The sequence below is a fragment of the Manis javanica genome, chromosome 2 (assembly GCF_040802235.1).
Source record: "Manis javanica isolate MJ-LG chromosome 2, MJ_LKY, whole genome shotgun sequence".
In the NCBI taxonomy this organism is placed as follows: Eukaryota; Metazoa; Chordata; class Mammalia; order Pholidota; family Manidae; genus Manis; species Manis javanica.
In genome coordinates, this window is record NC_133157.1 from 212,528,854 (window position 1) to 212,548,613 (window position 19,760).

General features: G+C 40.7%; 1 protein-coding gene across 14 annotated transcripts in view; it reads right to left on the reverse strand.

Annotated features, from left to right (window-relative positions):
* Positions 1-356: 356 nt before the first annotated feature.
* LRATD2 (LRAT domain containing 2) overlaps positions 357-19,760 on the reverse strand; it is a 305,269-nt gene continuing 285,865 nt past the window's right edge. For 5 of the 14 annotated variants that reach the window (XR_012128518.1, XR_012128517.1, XR_012128515.1 and 2 more), the window contains 2 exons: positions 17,277-17,477; positions 16,892-17,184 (listed from right to left, as the gene is read on the reverse strand). The gene's annotated coding sequence lies outside the window, so the exon portion shown is untranslated. Of the gene's footprint in view, positions 9,299-10,998; positions 11,058-14,987; positions 15,100-16,890; positions 17,185-17,276; positions 17,478-19,760 lie in introns of those variants that run through there. The other 9 variants (XR_012128508.1, XR_012128503.1, XR_012128504.1 and 6 more) reach the window with 6 other exon arrangements.

The following is a 19,760-nucleotide window of genomic DNA, read 5'->3' on the forward strand; positions in this document are numbered from 1 at the left end:
GGAGAAAAAATTATTCAATAGATTATCAGTGTGTGCCAAGAGCTTTCTTAGGACTGAACAAAATATACAGCAATGTTCTTTATCCTTCTACATCCCTGCTTCTCTCTTACCTATCACACACACACGCACACACATGCACACACACACACACACACACACACAGTTATAAAACGAGAGGCGTAACAGGGAGACTATCATTTCTTCAGTCAAAACTCAGTCCTCTTGTTGGCTGTACTACCTGGAAACTTATTTTGTTGTATCTTTTTTGAGTTAATGGGAAAATTTAATGTCCACTGGAAAGTGGGAAGCTCAAAATAGTTGGCACATCCAGATTCATTACTGCTTTGTCTTTAGACAATAGAAAAGAGAAGGGGTTGTATAGCTGTGGACAGAAAAGATGCTAGAAAGTCATGGATTCATAGGATACCCAAAGGCTCATACCTGAGAAGCAGCACCCAATAAGATTAGTAGATTTTGCTAAACAATGGGCTTAAGAAAAAAGCAAAACAAAACAAAACAAAACAGGAAGACAAGTCTCAGCACATGATATTTAGATTCTGCAATTCTTCAGGAAAGAGGATGAAAGTTCATGTTATCCTAGTTAAGGCTTCAACTGTCCCCTGGTATTAAGGAACCATTCTGGGTCTCTGCATTTTGTACATTAAAGAAAGATCTTGAAGTAGTTAAAGAGAAGCTGGTTTATTAGTTGTGATTCTCTTCTCCTTTTAGCACTGCCTTCTCTCACCACATTAATCTTTGGTGCACCACTAATGTCTTTTCTGCATTGAAGTCAGGAGGCCCAGCTGATGCAGGGGTAGTGAACTGTGAAATGTCTGGGTGGGTAATATACCGGCTCCGGCAGCCACTCTTCAGAGGGAAAAATAAATGGGCTCCTTTCTTGCTTGTTGGGAGTATTAAATGCTTGGATGCAGGTGCAGTGGATAGATTTGACACACAACAAATATTAAACAAATGCTAGTTGTTATTATTGTCATATTATCTTTAGGTACTGTGAAGTGTCAAGTCAAGGGCTTTACTCTCAAAGTTCTACTTCTAGGACAATAGGACTTCAGTGTGTAGTTTCAGGACTGAATTAGCCAAGACAAGGAGAAGCAGCAGCAGCATTTAAGGACCAGGTACAGATTTTGGAACCAAATACTTGCATTTGAATCTCGGTTCATCTGCTTATTTAGCTATGTGACCTCTGGCAACTTATTTGCCTTCTCTGACCTCAGGTAGTGATTGGATTAAGGTAAGATTTTGCATGTAATAAATCCAGCACAGTCCTTGGAGCACAGTTAAGTGCCTCTATTTGTAAAATAAATTAATAAATACATAGAAATAAAAATAAAGGTTGATAATGTCTCATTATTTTTATACATTTACCTTGATTTGGGTTTCTTTCCTGTCAATCAGTTCTCGACATTGTACCCACACTCCATTTCGGAAGGGTTAGTCTGACCACAATGCTCCTCTACTTCGGGCTCCTGATTGGCTCTCTTTTATGTGCAGGATTATTAACAGCAGGCAGTGTTGATGGTCTTGCAAGTGTCATGACCTGTTGCCTCTAATCATTGTGGATGGATCTCTCCCCAGCCTCATAAACATTCCCCGATCTGCTTGGTGCCCAGCAAAGTTTCTCTGCAGGTGGTAAAGTTCTCTGTGCAGCTTTCTCCTCTCCAACATATAGCCACTTCCCAGACTGATTCTCCAACTCAAGGATACCACAAAGCTTTGCCTCGGTTTCACCCCCTTCTACCAGAGCCTGAAAATTTTCTCAGTGGAGCAGTGGTCCACCAAATTGTCTCCTGAGCCCTAGAAATCACTGCCTTTTATTATCTGTCTCCGCTGTCTTAAAATCATTGTTTCATCTCTTCTGTCTGGTTTTGTCTTTGTTTCATTTGTGTTTGTAGTGGAGGTGTGACTCCACTCTGTGACCCTCCATCTTGGCTGGAAGCAGAAGCGGGGCAGCGCATTTATCATGATGCTGTCAGCTTGGACATTTGTGACCTTGGTTCACCAGCGAGAAGGGTCAAGACTTAGCCAATGCTTTATCAGATATAGATGAGCTGAAGTACCCGTCAGATGGCAACTTTCTGTACTATTTTGCCCTCTGCTTGGATTTCTGCTTTAGTTTCCCTCTCTTCACATTGACATTCCTAGTGGAAGCCTCTTGTTAAGCCATTGAGACAAATTCCTACTTTTTCCAGCCTGGCCCCACCTTGCACATAATGCCTGTATTCAGTATTTGTATTGGGCTGTTACCAGAGGCTTGGTTATTGCCTCATGCTGCTTGTGGTGCTCCCTATACAGCATATTAATTATTTCTGGATTGAGTAGTCCTGGATACTATTTATATACCCCTTTTTGAAGATCTATGGGTATCAATTCTTACCAAACCAAAATAAGGTTTATTACAGGCACACCTCATTTTATTGTACTTCACAGATTTTGCATTTTTTGCAAATTGAAGGTTTGTGGCCACCTTGTATCAAGCAAGTCTATCAGCACCATTTTTCCAACAGCATATGCATACTTCATGTCTCTGTCACCTTTTGGTAATTCTCACAGTATTTCCAACTTTTGCTTTATAATTATGTTTGTTATGGTGATTTGTGATCAATCATTATGACTGCTGAAAGCTCAGATGATCGTTAGCATTTTTTAGCAATGACGTATTTCTTCATTGAGGTTTGTACATTGATTTTTTAGATATAATGCTATTGCAAACTCAAGGGACTACAGTATACTGTAACCCTAACTTTTATATGCATTGGGAAACCAAAAAAATTCATCTGACTTGCTTTATTGCATTATTTGCTTTCTTCCAGTTGTCTGGTCCCAAACCTGTGCTGAGGTTTGCCTACATAATGCTCTGGACCCCACTGCCCTGCCTGGCATATGATTGTGAGGCTCTAGCACACTTTGAAGTTCCAACTAAGGACACTAAGAAGCTAAATAGTAACAGCCATTTGTTTTGTCTCTGGAGGAAAATATTCATGTGCAGAAAAATACCCATCAAAATTTAGTAAGTGTCCTGTTATAGCTTCTTTTGCTGTCTCAATTTATAAGTCACAAAACAAACAAAAACAAGGCTGGCAAAGTTCAGTTGAATTTCTCCACATCACAGAGCTAGTTAGTGTTAAAGGTAGTACTCAGACTCAGGTCTCCTGCACCCTAATTGAAACTTATTTCCTGCTGGATCACAAACACTTAGGTTGTTCTTTTGGTGAGCTATTTACTATTAATACTGTTCCTGAATGAGGAATGCCCCTCCTCCATCAGAATCTAATTACTGTGGCCCTGTAATTATACCGTAAATCAGGGAAAATTTTTTAAAAGATTTTATAAGTTATGTTCACAAACCTCTCTAATTCCGTTGCCCCCTGTAACATGAAAATCTCCAAGGGAGCCACAGAGAAGTTCTTGGCTTCTATTCTTTATCATAACTCCTTTCTGATTTCTGAAGAGCTGTAATACTGCCACAAACTTTCAGGCATCACATTTCTGGCACTGCAGTTTTTAGAATCCCAAGGTACCTAATTTGTACATAGGAGAGAAACTAGGTGACTTGTACTATAAACCACTGCCCTGCAGAACACCGTTTGCCAGATTAGAGAAGATGGACCTACTGGGGATCCTTGCTTTCCCTTTTTCTCTCCACAGCAGTACAGTTTAGGATCCATCTATACATAAATACGGCGTCCCCAGAGTTGGTGTGATGGATAGAGGGAAGGAAAACCCAAGTCAGGGACATTACTTCCCTGAGATTATTAAAGAAGCTGCCTCCAACCCAAGGATAATAGGGCAGAGTCGGGCAGCGATGCTCCGTGAGTCCCCACCTGGATTGAACCCAGGTAGAACTCAAAGCAGAGCAAACACTGCTGTACTCCTGTTCCTTCCTGCCAACTCCGGCCTCGCTCCCTGGAGAGCTCCGATTTGGAAAAAGTAGGGAGAGAATCCCCAGCATCTGAATGAGATGGAGACAGGTTTGGGCCTAAAACCTAAGTATTTCTTTCCGCAGCATTTTATAGCTCAGGATCATTATATTCAAGCGTCTCCATTTAATGCAGAAGTGCTCACACGATTCACAGAAGTCCCTAAATTCTCCACTTTGACAAACATTGCAATAACTTTAAGATGGTAGTGAGGGTGTGAGCAGGAATTGATAGCAAGCTGTATTAAATAAATAAGTCGGTATATTCCAGGGAAAAAATAAGCAATTATGAAATAAAGGACTATTTAAAGTTTATTTAATCTTAAGAAATAATAGCATAGTTGTCTCTCAGACACACACACATGCCCACAAATGATTCAAAAGATTCCTTTGAATGAACCTGTCAGCCTAGTTCATTCTTACTCTTTAGTGTTTTTTTTTTTCTTAATTAGAATCAGTGTTGGCTTCTGCAGCAACAGGCTTGAAACCCTTATTTATTAGTAGTCTTCAGGCATAGGCCATAACAGTGATACTTAGATTTGTAATGTGCCAGTCACCACCTAAGTCCTTTAAAATGCCTCTAACTTGATATTCACCAGGTAGTCTTTAGGTGAGCTATTTATTATTTTGTTCCTGAAAGAGGAATCCCCTTCATTGTTATCCCATTTTTTAGCTAAGGAAATAGAATCTCAGAGAGGGTAAGTAACTTGCCCAAGGTCACACGGTTGGCAGGTGGCAGTGAGCCAGGACTCTGATACCAAAGTCCCTGCTTTTGCAGTCACTAAAACTATAGCTGAGGCGAAAGTATTCCTCCTTGCTCACCCTGTTCTCCCGGCTCCAAGGGTGGTCATCATTATTATCATCTTGGAGCTGCTTCAAAGGCACGGTGGCTCTGCAGTTTCAACTCCAGGATGAGAAAAGCAAACAAAGTGAATGTTCATTTTCAGCCTTTATGTGGGTCTTTTTATCTTCAAAGTCCTTTGTGAATATTAAACAATCTCCACCCCACCCCCGGGAAGCCCCTCACCAGTGGGGGAAGTGAACATTTCCATTAATGGTGACGAATGTTTATTGCTGTGGGTGAACTTGTGCCTTTCAGCCCGTGCTTCTGAAGCCTGACCGCTTTTCCATATAAATGAAGCACATTTTCATTCACAAGTCTCTCCCAGGTGCAAGAGGGAGTTGCCCAGATGTCTAAACACAGGGCTTTTTAAGTACCTTAGAGGACTGAAAAAGCTTTGCTGCTTCTGCTTCCTGGATACACACACAGTATTTGTGATAAATCAGAGAAGTTGACGGTGTGTATGTGCAGATTGCTGGATGTTTGCATGTTATTTCAGACAAAAGGCACACAGAGGAGACCTCTCTGGTGAAGCTGAAGGCACACCAAGGCTGCACAGTTGTCTCTGTGGTGCACCTGGTTAGCACATTTGGTTGCTAACTGAAAGGTTGGTGGTTCAAACTCACCCAGGGATAATTTGGTCTTCTTTTCAGGAATATTTGAATAGTCCATTTCAGGAATGTACTACTCTTTTGTGAAGCACTAGGGTAGTGTTCTCTAAAATGATCTGCTAAATCCTACCCCAGGTACCTGTTAAAACCCGAAGTTCCAAGACCTTGAGATTCTGATCCTACTGTTCTGGGGTTTGAGAATTTGCCTTTTTAGGACATACTCTCTACCCTCAAGGTTGCACAGAATTGTGGAGAAGATAAAATAATTGACTCCAGAGCCACATTGCCTGGGTTTCTCCACTTTATTCGCTCTGAAAAGTTTCTTGAGCCCCATCTGAAGGGACTCTATAACACAGTATCTTTGTAATTATCTACATTTTGGTTTTTGATTTATTTGTTTATTGTCTGTCTCTCTTAACTCCCCACCCCAAAACCTCCCCATCCTCTCTGTGGTGATTTGGTGCTGTGAATTTATCTAAGCTAGAGCTGTATTTCTCAGAATTCCCCTTTTTTATGGGAACAGATTGGGGCTGGGGCCATCAGAACATTTTGCATGAGATTAGAGAAGGGGGAGTGAAGCTACAGTCTTGTTCTCTGAAGGTCATCATCGGTTAGCAGTGGTGACAGATACAGAAATGTCAGGAGGTTCCACTTTCCCTCACTTTTCCCCATGCCACGTCCAAGTCTCCTTTCTGACTTCCAGTTCTGTTGACCAACAATGACCACAGGTCTGCCACCAGGACCTGGTCAGTGAACTCAGAGGAGGAGCCACGAAGAGCCGACCCCCTCCACAGAAGTCTGTCACCCTGGAAGCTGGATTTGCCTTCAGTGGTGAACGAACAGAGCTAGGCAAACCCCTAATGGCTTTATTTCCAAAGAATGTAAATTCCGTGAATTCTGTGACCTTGACTGTCTTGCTTGTCACTATTCCCCCGGTTCCTGGAGCAGGGTGTGCTCCTCTGTAGGCATTCAGTAGGCTTTAGCTGATGGCTAATGACAGTGATCGCTCCCTCACCAGTGACCCTCTCAGAATGGAAGTAAGGACGCCTCTCGCCCAGTTCGGGTGAGGATAACATATAAAGAGCTGTGCTCTGTTGCTGGCAGATAATAAGCCCTGATGCATGATTGTTGCTGTTACTGATTTTGTTGTATGGCTTCAAAAATATCAGATCTGCTATGTGGAGCCAAAAACATGATAAGCTTGTGACATTATCTCTGCTTCAAGAGTCAAGGATGTCCCAGTCCACCTGGGTGTAGTAGCACCTTTGCCCTGGAATCATATCATCCCAGAGAACAAGAGAGCCAGAGAGGATGCTAAAGATTAAAGCAATCCAGGGTCCTTTCGGTGATCTTACATAAAATGAAAGTTTAGAAATACTTTATAACTATGTATATATGTGTATATGTAGGTATACATACATACACACATGGTAATATGTATGTCTAGCTATTATACACACATATCGGCATATGATAATAGTGTCCTGCCTTTCTCAGGGGAAGGGTGGAGATACACTGTGGTTGCCTGGGACAGTCAGTTTTTGTTTGCGTCTTGGCTTCTTATTAACAGTCCTCCCTTCACTCTTAAAAGTATCCTGGTTTGTTCAATAAATTATATAAACCATCTTGTTTCCCTTTGGGGAAGGGATCACCTTTGTCCTCTACTTCCTGTTCACACATTTGGAAGGAAGTGGGCTACAGAGATGGGCCTGTAAGCTGGGCCTGGTGACTGAACATCCCATTCCCATGGCAACGGTGGCCGCTTGGGGGATGGGTTCAAGTTCATGGTGCCATCAGAGCTACAGCCCTTATGCCGGCACTGCCAATGAGCAACAGGCTTTCCTCTCATGGAACTGCTGACAGCAATGATGCTGGGTGCCTGGGGCTGCCTCAGGCTTCTCCAGGAAGCTTGAGCACGAAGCCAACATGACAGAAACACAACCAAAAGGTAGGAGAGCCTGGGCCACAGTCACTTGTCACACGTCCTGGGTCAAGCCTTCTCGGAAGCTGCACTAACTCTGGATATTTTTGCTTAAGTTAGATGAGTTTTCTGGCACCTGCAATTAAAAGCATCATAGTTTAATACTGACTGAAAAGCATAAAAGAAACAAAAGGGGTGGGATGCTCATGCCATTGTCTTCGTCCTCAGCCAATACTTCCTGGGCCATGGTTGTTACTCTGGTAAATTAGCAGGGCAGGTATGTCCCTGCATGTCCTCACCTCCCCATCCTCACCTCAGGCTGTGTAACTTAGTTACACTGCACTTTGCCAGGCCATTCATTCATTCAATAGATGGAAACTGAGCTCAGATGACCTCAAAAAGTTCACATTCTATTTGAGGAAATGGTTATAAGATGAAAGGGTAGCTGCTAAACAGAGTGGAATTCCAGGCCTTCTGACAGCTGATTGTAGGGATTCTTACTGACAAAGCTTTGGTGTGGTGGTGAGCAGAGAAAGCCTCAGAGAGGAAAACAGGTCAACATTAACTTTTGAAAGATTAGCAGGAATTTACTCTCCAGTCAAGAAATTAGGGGGAATCCTATGAAGAGAGACATGCAAAGATGATAGATATTTGGGGAATACAAATATTTGCTAGAGTGCAAATAACACCGGTTGTTTGGAGGAAGAATCTAGAGAGAGGGAAGTGGAATTCTAACACATACACTAAAAATCCTTGGGCTTCTCTATGTGGGCAGTGAAAGACCATGAAAAGGGATTCGGATCTGTTGTTTTGGCTTCTCTCAGGCCACTGTACCAAGACTGCTTTGTTCTCCGCTTCACTGGCCTTCCAAGAAACTGCACCCAGAGTTGCAGAGCCTTCTTACTGACATGCCCCAGGAGAAATCTCTGCCTGGGAGAGCTGCAGACTGTGTGTTGCACATGATTCAGAACTCTTCTCTTCAGTCTGAACCCTTTGGCTAATGTATAGACAGTTTCTGCTTCATTGTTTTATTTCAGTCTTTCCTCCCATCTCTGATAGTTTTCTTTTGCTTTGGACTGATCTTTCCTTAATCTCTCATGCCATACCTCCCTTTTCATTTTACAGATCCCTTTGCATTTTCAAAAGACTGTTAAACAGACAACAGTTTCCAACAAGCTACAACTGAAGGCAGCGAGAGATGGAAAGCTGTTACAGAAATGCAGCAGAGAGAAGCAGAGAGAAGAGCATATTGGTGGAGGATGGAGAGGAGAGGAGGATTTGGAGGCTAGCCTCCTCCACGCACGTATGAAGGGATGAATGCAGTTGGGGTCTGGGTATCAAAAAGCAGTTAGCATGTGTTCTGAGAGAAACATCAGCATGTGGAGGCTTCAACTACATTTGGAATTGAATTTCCAGGCTCAGTAAATTTACAATATGCTTCCTCAATCCATCCCCAGCCCCTTGCTCCTCAGCTCACTGAAACAGCTAAATAATTAAATCCTAAAATGCTTCTAGGATATGCTTTGTTGTTGAAACACATCTGCTATATGTTGGGAGAGCCCTTCCCTGCAGATGTTTCATTCTGATGGCTTGTTTGTTTATCTACGGAAATGAGTATCTTAAACCTGCTACCCTGCTAAGAGTAATAAAAAGGACTCCTTTCAACACTCATCTTCATGATGCCCCTTGTGGTCCTTTATCAAACCATTAAGGACATATGCTGTGCCGCTAATTAATTTTTTTTCTCCTACTGCAGTGCATTAATCCAAGGGAAGGCCATCTTCTGTTCCAGACACAGTGTAGGGGAGCTAGACTGCACACGGCATTCTGTCCGAAGAAAACAGTCTTCCTAACTGGATGAGAAGACGCCAGAAGCCAGGACTCCACGGAGAGCGCGGCGTCTCTCACTGGCCCTGGTACCGTGCTGTCCATTCTCTGGGCAATTATGTGCTTGATGGGGCTCAGTTAAAGTGTTGTCCACTGATAAACTAGGGGTGGAGAAAATAAACAATAAATTAAAATGGCATAGTTTGAAGATGAACTAAAGGGTGTACATTTGTCCAATTTGGGGAAGGTTGGAAGCTGAGAACAAAGAGTAGACAGGATTCAGTATGCTCGCCATAAAGATCATGAACATAAGGAAAGACTTAATAAACGTCTTGGTGACATTCATGACCTCCAAATTTATTGAAACCCCTTGGCGAAAGAGTCGCTAGGGAACTCTTAGGGAAGGCATTTGCTTTCTGTTTCTACGTGCAGTTGGCCAAGATTATATGGGCTTCATTAAAAGATGTAACTAAGTCATCTTTGAAATACAGATGAAGGAGGAAGAAAGAGGAAATTTTAACTCAAGTCATGTTGGGTACAGCTTAGCAGCAGGAGAGGCCACAGAAGCTCTTTTAAAATGTGCATATGTCATAATATCAAAATAGAAAAAATAAATATTTTTTACCTTTAAAATGTGCTAAGCATTTGACACACAGACTTCTTTTTGTGTGGCATTTAATTTCACTAAGTTCCCAGAACCTGAGCTCTTCATCACGGTGGAATTGCCTCAGCAGCGTTTGGCTTACACCTTACAGATCAGTGTCCTGTTGTGACACAATTATTATATTATAAAAACAAACTTGTCTGCTTTATGTGCCTGTGGGAAAAAATCTTTTTTTCTCTCTAGATGTTTGTAGAATATTTTTCTTCAATCTTGAAATTCGTGTTTCTGCCAGGATATGTCTACATACCCTGTGTGACTCTTTGTGTGTATTTTGCTTATCATTCAGTGACTTCTTTCCATCTGCATCCTTAGGTGCTCGGCTCAGAGAAGATCTCTTAAATACTCTATCTCTGCTTTGGTTGCCCTTATCAATTTCCTTTATAGGTACAGCAATTATCCAAATATTGACAGGTTATTCTCTCTTTCCTAGTTATGTGGCATCATCTTCTTTGTTGTCCTCTTTCTATATTTTCATGTCTTTGCCTGCTCAAAGAATGGACAGCATGGTACCAGGGCCAGTGAGACACGCCGCGCTCTCTGTGGAATCCTGGCTTCTGGTATTTGATTTTCCAGTCTTTTCTGCCTCCATCAGCCTTCACTAGGTCTATAATTCTGCTAATATAATTTTGGCATTTTTGCATTTTTTTTAGCTCATCCAACTTTGTTTTCATTCCGTTCTGCTGTTCTTTCTTTCAGCATACTTTCCCTTTGTGATTTTTGCTACTGTTGAATAGATAATTTTCTTTTTCTTGGCTTATGTGATGGAATATTCTATTTTAAAGTTTTCTTTTGGTTTGCAATATACCATCTTCAAAAGCACATTCTTCTTTTATTTCCCATCCTTTTCTGCAATTTTTATATTCCCAATTTCTTCTTAATTCTCTTTACTTAGCCTTGAATGAAGTAAAGTGTTTCCAGACCAGGCATTCACCATTAATATCAGATTTCCCTAACTCTGCTACCTACTTATCTAATGCTGGACTCCCATCTCCAGTCTCCAACTGGAGAGATGGACAAGGCTGTCAGCCTAGTTCCTGGTTTCTATACAATATCTAGGTAGCACGGTTCCAAGGTTTGTAAGATATCTAGGTATTGCTCCAGGACCTTGCTGTCTTGATTGAATACATGGCGTGTTCTGACTGCCCTCCCAGCATGCACTGCTTCTGCGTAATTTTTGTATTTGCTTTCATTACTTACCATTGAGGATCAGACACTCCAAATCCTCCTCCCCGATTCCTGACATTTTCTGCTGTATTCTTTGGTGAGAGAAGACATAGATGGAAGAGAAGAGAATGATAACTGTTTATTAGGAAAAGAAATCAGTACCCATGAATTCGAGGTGTAGCTGCCTGGACTTAATTTGATAGAGCCCTAAATGCCTTCATCAGAACAATCTTAGATGGTAGAATTTTCTTCCAATCTTTGAAGCATATTTTGAGCATGAATAAAACTACCTGCTAGAGCATGTGTAGATTTTTATTTTTTTGAATTTTTACTGCAATATATTCCATTGGATTTAATATTATTAAGAAAATCCTTCCCAAATTCAAGTCTTAGTTTCAAGAGGGGTGAGCTTTTACCTTGTTTACCATCTTCATGGGCAGCAGGAGAATGGACAGACCTGCACTAGGAATGGCTAAAATGCCAAATGCCGTTTTAAACTGAGAGGCACCCAGCAGTTAGCATCTGTTCAGTGCTGGGAAGGTGGTAAATGGCTTCTATACCAATGAACCTTTGGGCTATTACCCATTCATAATGTGGGAACTAAGGGTACTATAAATCACCTGCTTTTCTTCATACAAGTTTGCAATTGGGTTCCAAACTAAAAGTTACAGAATAACTAATTATTTTTTTAAAAAGCTAAAGACTTGAAGACATTATTGTCATTATAGATATGAGGATGAGAAAAGGATAAAGAAGAAAAGAAACTCTGTTCCATCTCATAGGGGTAATCCTCACAGCCACCTGTGACTTGTGACTATGATCCCATTTCTCAGATGAGGAAAACATGGTACAGCAAGGCGTAACATGCTCTAGGTGACACAGCCATAAAGTGAAAAGCAGGAGCTTTAATCCAGACCCAGCTCTGGTTGAATTCAGAGGTGATGTTTCTACTGCTACGCACATCACCAACCCACAAATTCAGGAGGTGCTGGCAGGGTTTCTCTGCAATGTATTTCTGGTGTCCATGTGCATGTGGTGCAATGAAGTCCTGCCTTGGGGCCCTTACAGAAATGTCTCATGGCAACACTGACACTTGCTTATACTTATAATGTCTTACGGTACAGTCTCTTCTTCCCTTGGGGTCTGGCCTAAGTCCATAAGGAAAAGAGAGGCTGGGGACCAAACAAGTAAACCTCCCTCCTGCACTAAAACACCCTCCTCTAATTCCCAGTCCTCATCTTTGAAACAAGCATGGGCTGAAGTCATCAGATAACTTGAAAAGAATGACTATTCTTCTACATAGAAATAAATTCACCTAAATTTCATGAATATTGTGGATTTTCTTGCAGTGGACTTAATGGTTTGTACACTGCCTCTTCCATTCCACGGCAGCTCTAACCTTTGGGGGTCACTATTGTTAAACCGATCACACCTCTAACCTTGGGGATCCATATTGTTTAACTGATATGTGGGCCTGGAGGAAGGGTGAATATAGCCAGGGCTGGGGATGCAATCCTTTGTTAGGAAAAAGCGTAAATGTAACTGGCTGAAAGCTCTGTAAAGAAAAGAAAAGTAAGCGGGGCTTAGAAGGCAATGATGGGAATGTCCCCCAGCATATCAGCTTTGGGCGAGTACTGATCTCTCTTTAGAATGGGCTGGAGGGTAGGAAAGTGGGGGTGTGCCCTCATGTACGTTGACCTGTCAAATTGTCTGCTACCAGGTATTATCAAGGCTGTCCCCTGACATTTAAAAATAGATGAGCTGTCTCCATGAGCACCTTTCAAGATGAGTATTCTCGTATCAACCTTGCCACCGGTGGGTTTTTAAGATCTGCCATCTTCATGTATCTTGCAGTAAATGGGCATAAAGCATGGGTATCTCTTGCAATATTAATATAGACAAAATTCCTCTTCCTACTACCTCTTACTCCTCTCCACCCCACCTCACCTTGCTGTGCTTCAGTAGTTTTTGCTGTGCTTGGAGGTTTCTATGGAAGTGTTTCGCTTGTATTCTTAAAGCTTATTTTAGAGCAGGAACAAAGATTAAAGTCCGTTCTGGAGAAGAACCACTAATTTCTAATGAACAATCACAGGAGATCACTCAAGAGTAAGAAAGAGCTTCTTCTTTTTGTCTTTAGCTAGTGGGTCATCCATCTTCCTTGGGCTTTGTCTTAGAGAAGACACTTCCAAGAATTGCACCTTTCCTAGCTGTGCTTACAGAGTATCAAGGGGTTAGATGGAGGCATAAGACAAATGAACAACAAATCTACACAGCAACAGCAGAAGTCAATTGTCTGGGTACTGGTTGCAAACACTAAGTAAGTGGATGTTTGAGTTTTTATTTTTTAATCTAGATGTTAGATACCTATGTTTGACTTATTGTTTTATACTCCAAAGTACCTAGCACTCTGTCTTGCACCTGGCATATATACCTGATAAATATTTATTAAATGAATAAATGCATGAATGAAGATAATGCATGGATGTGTGTAACTGATGATATTATATCAAAAGGAGTTGAATATATAAAGTCTTGAGACACTTTTACATTGACAGTGATGGAATTTAAAGAAAATGGAATCTCATTTTTCTGCGTTTAGATTTGATGAATTTCTTAATGCAATATTCTCAATCACTTCATGCTGGACGAAGGTAGAGGTTGAGGGAGAGTTCTTGAACTTAGGTGACACTTAAGTTAGAATTGCAGGAGTTATACTCTAGCCTTTGTGAGAGGTTCGACCATTTCTAAACCTACAACTGGTTATGTATAAAATAAGGAGACAAAAGGAGAGCCTATCCAATGTATTCCATCTGGTGGATGGCAGGACAAGAGTTAAGAGGACACCAGAACAAAGAATCATACTTTAGCCCAATGTAAGAAATGGTTGTTTGACCACATGAGCTTACACCGAGCAGTGAGAGAGCAGCTCCGTAAGTGGTAAGGTTCTCCAACCCTGGGGATATTCAGCACATTCATTTGTATAAAGTACCTGGAGTAGAGCTTTGGCATATAAGAATACTATTTCAGCATTTCTTCAATAAAACAAAAGTTGGAATATCTAAAATACTGAGTATTGAATCCTGTGTTTCTTCAGTTTTTAAAGTTTTTTTTAATCCCATGATGGCTGGGATTTTTTGCATGGAAGTCACAACCTAGCCTTAGAATTTTTAGTCCAAAAGAGAATTGTACTGGAAGGCTAATTTAAGGGAGTGCACATATAGGGATGAAGACAGGATGAAAAGGTTGTTTGGAATGGGATTCAGGACTTTCCAGAGGCCCCAGGTACCATCTCTGGGAAGAATGAGAACTCCAGCTCTTTTTGGTATTTTCATCATACTAACTCGTAATACAAATTCCAAATGGGGAGCATCTGATGGGCATTTGACTAGATTACTTAATTGCAAACCAGACTCTAAGTACAGAAGAGGGAATATCTCAAGAGGAAATGAGGGTGAAATTTCCAAAATAAAGTATAATAGGTACCAGGTAAGCAAAACCCAGTACCACCCATATAACCTGTGAACACCTTCCAGCCCTCTGGTCTGGAGCTCTGGTAATATGATTTGGGGAACCTGGCATATATACCTGGATGGGGTTTATGATCTCCTGACTTACTCCATGAATATACTGTCCACAGCCAAACCATTGCCTAATATGCCTCGTGAGGATGACAAGAGAAGCCCGACACATAACACAATCTCCTCCCACCATGTATTTAGATGCTCTGGGTATAAGAAAGTTGTCGGCTTGGGAAGCAGCATTGTCTCCTGGCTTCTCACTGTGGACTCTACAGCAAGACATTCTGGTGGCAGCCTGAGTCAACCTTTGCAATTTATTAAACTCTCTATACAAGTGTCAGTTTTTTTCATCGTACCAACCTCATAGACTTATCATGTGTCAGGGTTAAATTAGATAATACATGCGCAAACAGATGGGCACCTATTCAGCCCTCACAATAGAGGATTATTGATAATATTTTTATTACTACTACTATTACCACTACCAGTCAGGTCACCACTTACTACTTATTGGTTAGGATCTGACGTCTCAGACATCCATGATATCCAAGAAACACATTCTACCGGATGTTTTTCTTCAGGAGAGGAGGAAAATGCCTAAGGCATAAGCAAAGTTCTATAAAAAGAGTGGAAAGAGAGAGAAAGATCAGCACCTCCCATTCCTCATCTTCAGAACAGGTCGGAAGTGGCTCTATTGCTCTGTGCAGAACAGAAACTCTTACTTAAAGGAATAATCATGCACTGAAGGCAAAACAGAACCAAAAAATGAAAAACAAACATCACATGAACAAAAGCCCTTATTTTCTGTTTCCATCCAGGGCATAGCTTTTAAACTATATATATTTTTTGCCTTCTTATTTAAAAATGCTATCCATTTGTAAACAGAGAAAACACCACTGGGACTGTGCCACCCCACTCCACACTCCACTAACCAATTGCTGTGGCATGCAGACATGGAGCCTTCCGGTACTGCTTTCTCAGTTCATAAATTTGTATAGGAAAATTTAAATGAAATGTAATTTTTTTTTGAGGATGAAGGGGGTACAAGTTATAACTGTGAGTGGGCTAGCTCTGGAAATCCCAAGAAGAGGAATACTGCTCAGGACATAGATCCTCTTTTAGGTGACAAAATAATTCAGAGGGAACCCAACCCCTTGGGACATTTGTGGTTATAGTTAAACATACTGACCCTTTATCTAGTAAAACCTAATGCAATTCCACTGACTTTATTACCAGGACCCTGTGCTACAGGGATAACATTTCTGTATGCCTCCTTTAGTGACCCTTGTTAATTGAGGTTTTAATAAAATCTCAAAGTGAAGTGTTTCAGTTTCTCATGGGTCATCAAAATATTTGGTTCCCATGATTACTGACATCATAATGTGCATATTACATGCATTCTTCTACTCAGTATTCTCTCAAAAACACTGCAAGGGAACAAGTAGCAAACCCATTTCACAGATGAAGAAACATGCTCAGCGAAGTAAAAAGATTTGATCCAGTTTATACAATTTCTAAGTGGCACAGTAGAACAAAATCATACATTTTGATATTAGAACATTCTCTTTACTTTCCACCATTACTGTTTCATTGTTTTAAGACTGAGGTTACCATATGCCTCTAAGAAATACTTTGGATCCTGAAATAGGGTTTCCAGACTGTCAATCCAAGTGATTCTTATTTGATATCATCAGCCACTGAGATAGCGTTTTAGAAGACCAAAGAGCTGAGGTGAAGCTCAGAGATAAAATGAAAACATTGCATTTATCTGGCTTTTTGCCCATTCTTTGAGTCACTCAGAGTGGGCCATGAGGAAAAGCATAGTAAGATTCCATTTCACTGTTAATGGACTTGAACTCACTTTTAATTCAACAACAAATGGAAGCATTCATTGTTCTTTGCAGATCTAACATCCTATTATTCCACTGAAGTTTCATTGGCTATCTGTTTTGATCAATGTGGGCATGAATATAATTCTAATAAAAATGCAGGCTATTTTAATACAATTTAAATTTTTTTCCCAGTTACCATATAACTCACCTGTTATTTGTCACATGACAAACTAGTCCACATTACAGTTATTAGTTCTCTGGCATTTTATATTTTATCCATAACATTTAATATTATTCACTTAATTGAAAGATAACATATGTGTACAGAAGAGCATTTGGAAAACATGGACATTCATCACTGAATAAAATAAATATCACTGGGGTCCAGCTACTCAGAAACAAAGATAATTAACAGTGTATGATGTATGACTTTTATTAGGCACATACACTTATTTTTAAAAATACTGAGATAATATTTTCTATATCAATTTATAACCTGCTTTTTCAAACTTAATAATATACCACAAATATTTATTGAAGTCACTAATAGTCTGCTAAGACTTTATTTTTAAAAGCTGATTATCTGACTCTATAATTTTAGAAACTAATCTTTCTTTGGATACTAGATTTTTTCTAACTTTTCAACTTTCACAATAACACTCGTAGGATATCATTGTAAACAGAGATTTTGTACATACCTGTTTCTGTGAGGAATATTTTTGGTTGAAATTTCTAAAAACCCAAGTAATAGTTTCTTAATTGATATAAATATTTTTCCAACATAACAAGCCATCTGGAGTTTGAAAACCAGCACTGGTACAGTGGTTCAATGACACCAAAGACTTAAGCTCTTTCTGTATTTTCTCTCCCTTGAGAAGAGATAGAAATAGCCTGAGTATTTGCTTATTATTTTTATGCTTTCAGAGTTCATTGTTACAATATGGCAACCATAGTGTCATACCTGTACTCAAAGGAAGAAGAACTGGGAGGGAAGGATTTCAGCCACACTGCAGCAGTGTGATATCCATGTGTCCACTCTAGATGCAAAGAAGCCTGGCAGATAACATATTTAGGTCTTCTAACTTCCATATAGGATGAGATCAAGAGAGAAAGGAGTTGGCAATAGGTGTTAGGCTGGTCAATCAACAGTGTCTGTGATTATCTGTAATATAAAATACGAATATTCTCCATACAGGAATAATTTCTAGAGGTGATAGCTTAAAACTGAATTTTTTTCCTCTAATAAAAGAAACAGATATCCATTGCAGAAAACATGACCCCCCCAAAACCCCCAAACCCTTAGAAAATCACAAAGAAAAAAAATGACTCAGAAAAGATGACTCCAGAAAGAGTTTTAAAGTTTAATCATAATTTTCCATGGAGGTAATGGTAGGTTGCAGTGACAGAAATGAGTGAGATTCAGAAAACAGCACCTAGAAGGCTTGTAGGAGTGAAACCAAAGAGTACACACTTGAAAGTACAAATATATGAGGGCTCAGCAGATTATAAAGTTTAAGAGATGGGTAGTTCATAGAAGCAGGTAATACTGCAGAGACAGAAGCAAGACTCTAGCAGAAGGTTTTTCAGTTCATGCACCCCAAGGGCCACTCTATTCTGCCCTGGTGTCAATGCAGAGTCTTGAGATGTGGGCTGAAGCAAGGAGGTGTCTTGATCACATTACCTGTTAGAAAATCACTCCATCATCAACGTCCAGTTGCACAAAGAAATGCCTCAAGATAGGCAATCAGTTAAAAGTCTACCACAACAACCAGTTCTACCTTCTCTAGAAACGTCTCCCCCTGGAGAACACACCCCTGAGGAATTGTTGGTGTGCTCTCATGGAAACTTGTATGACCTGAGAGTTCTAAGAAAAATCATCTTCAACATTGTAATAATCCTCATTTCAGTAACTCTGAATCTTGAACAAATTCTCCATTCCTGTCACCAGAACTAGGAGCTTTCTGTATAGTGTATCACAAGAATCCCAAGCAGTTGCTTTGAAAACCATATTCTTGGCTGCCGTCATTCTGGAGAGTTGTCTCAGTCATGAGCTAGGGGCTGAGCATGTCAGGCTGTTCCTGCTGCCCCATTCCCCAACTTTAAAGCAAGTGTTCCCCATCTATTTATTTTATTTTGTCACAATATATATGGAGTTTCTCTACTTCTACCTCTTACCTGGATTCTAAAACCTCCCCTTTTCACTTCCTTTGTTAGCCAGACATATGGTAAATTAAGACAAAAGAAAGGGGCCTTTTGTACTACAGTTCAAAGAATAGAATGGAAAGGAACTTTTTTTAGTTTAATAACACCAAAGAGGATCAGGGCAAAAGTTCTCTAAGATTCTGATTGCCTTATGGAAGTTTGACTTGGCAAAAGTATTCTCTACATCTTTCTTTTCCACCTACATGCACTCAGACCCTGTAAGCTATCCTCAGGGAATTGATCTAATGGAATGGAAAGACTCCTGAAACCAGGAGGACAAGAAATGTGGCAGAGCATCTGGGAATAAGGGAAAGATGGGAGAAGGGTTTGGGAGTCAGGGCCTTGGAAGGGAGGGGGACTCAGAGATGGGTGCATTTGGCCACCCCAGTTAATGTGAAAGACTCCTTATGTTCTCTGGAAGAGTGTATCATGGGTAGAATAAAAGAGAACCATTTCCAATTCCCCACTAATTCCCAGACTCTGTGTGGATTATAACAGGTAAAGTAGGCCTGAAGAAAGGGTAGGGCCACAGAGGTGCCAGCTTCAGACTCACAGAGACTGAATCCCTTAGAAGGTGTGAGATTTTAGGCTGATTAATTTCCTATTTCTCAGTTTTCTTAACTGTAATATGAAGATAAAAATACTACATACTTCTGGCAAGGAGGAAAAAGATGGCAGCATGAGAAGTGAGCAAGAAACCTTCTCTGAAAAACCACATATAACATGGAAATACAGCAAATACAACTAATCCTGACAGACCAAAAGGAAAGATGACTGAAACAGATGAGCTATATCTGGGGTAAAGAGAAGACCTCATGGAAAAGGGTAAAGTAGCAAAGACATGATCTGGTGAGACCCAAGCCCTCTCCCACCCCCAGCTCACAACTGGGAGGAAGAGAAACAGAATGGAGAGGGAGTAGAAGCCCAGGACTGCTAAACACCAGGCCCTGGAGATCTGCTCTGGGAGCCCAAACTCACATTACATGGTGCTCTGAAGATTAGTAGGGTTGGAAAATAAAGACAGGCAGAATATTTAGAGAGACTGAGATTCCAGGTACCTGTGGAAAACAGGTACCCACAACCAGCTGCTCTGGGACAAAAGAAAGGCAGGTGCTTTGAAAGGCTTCCCAACAGTGAGAGGGGAGTTAAAGGGGCAATGATTACGTAGAACTTGTTGCTCAGGAGAAAGGACAGGTGTACAAAATCATCCTGGCACACTCAGTCCTGCAGGTTGGGAACTTTC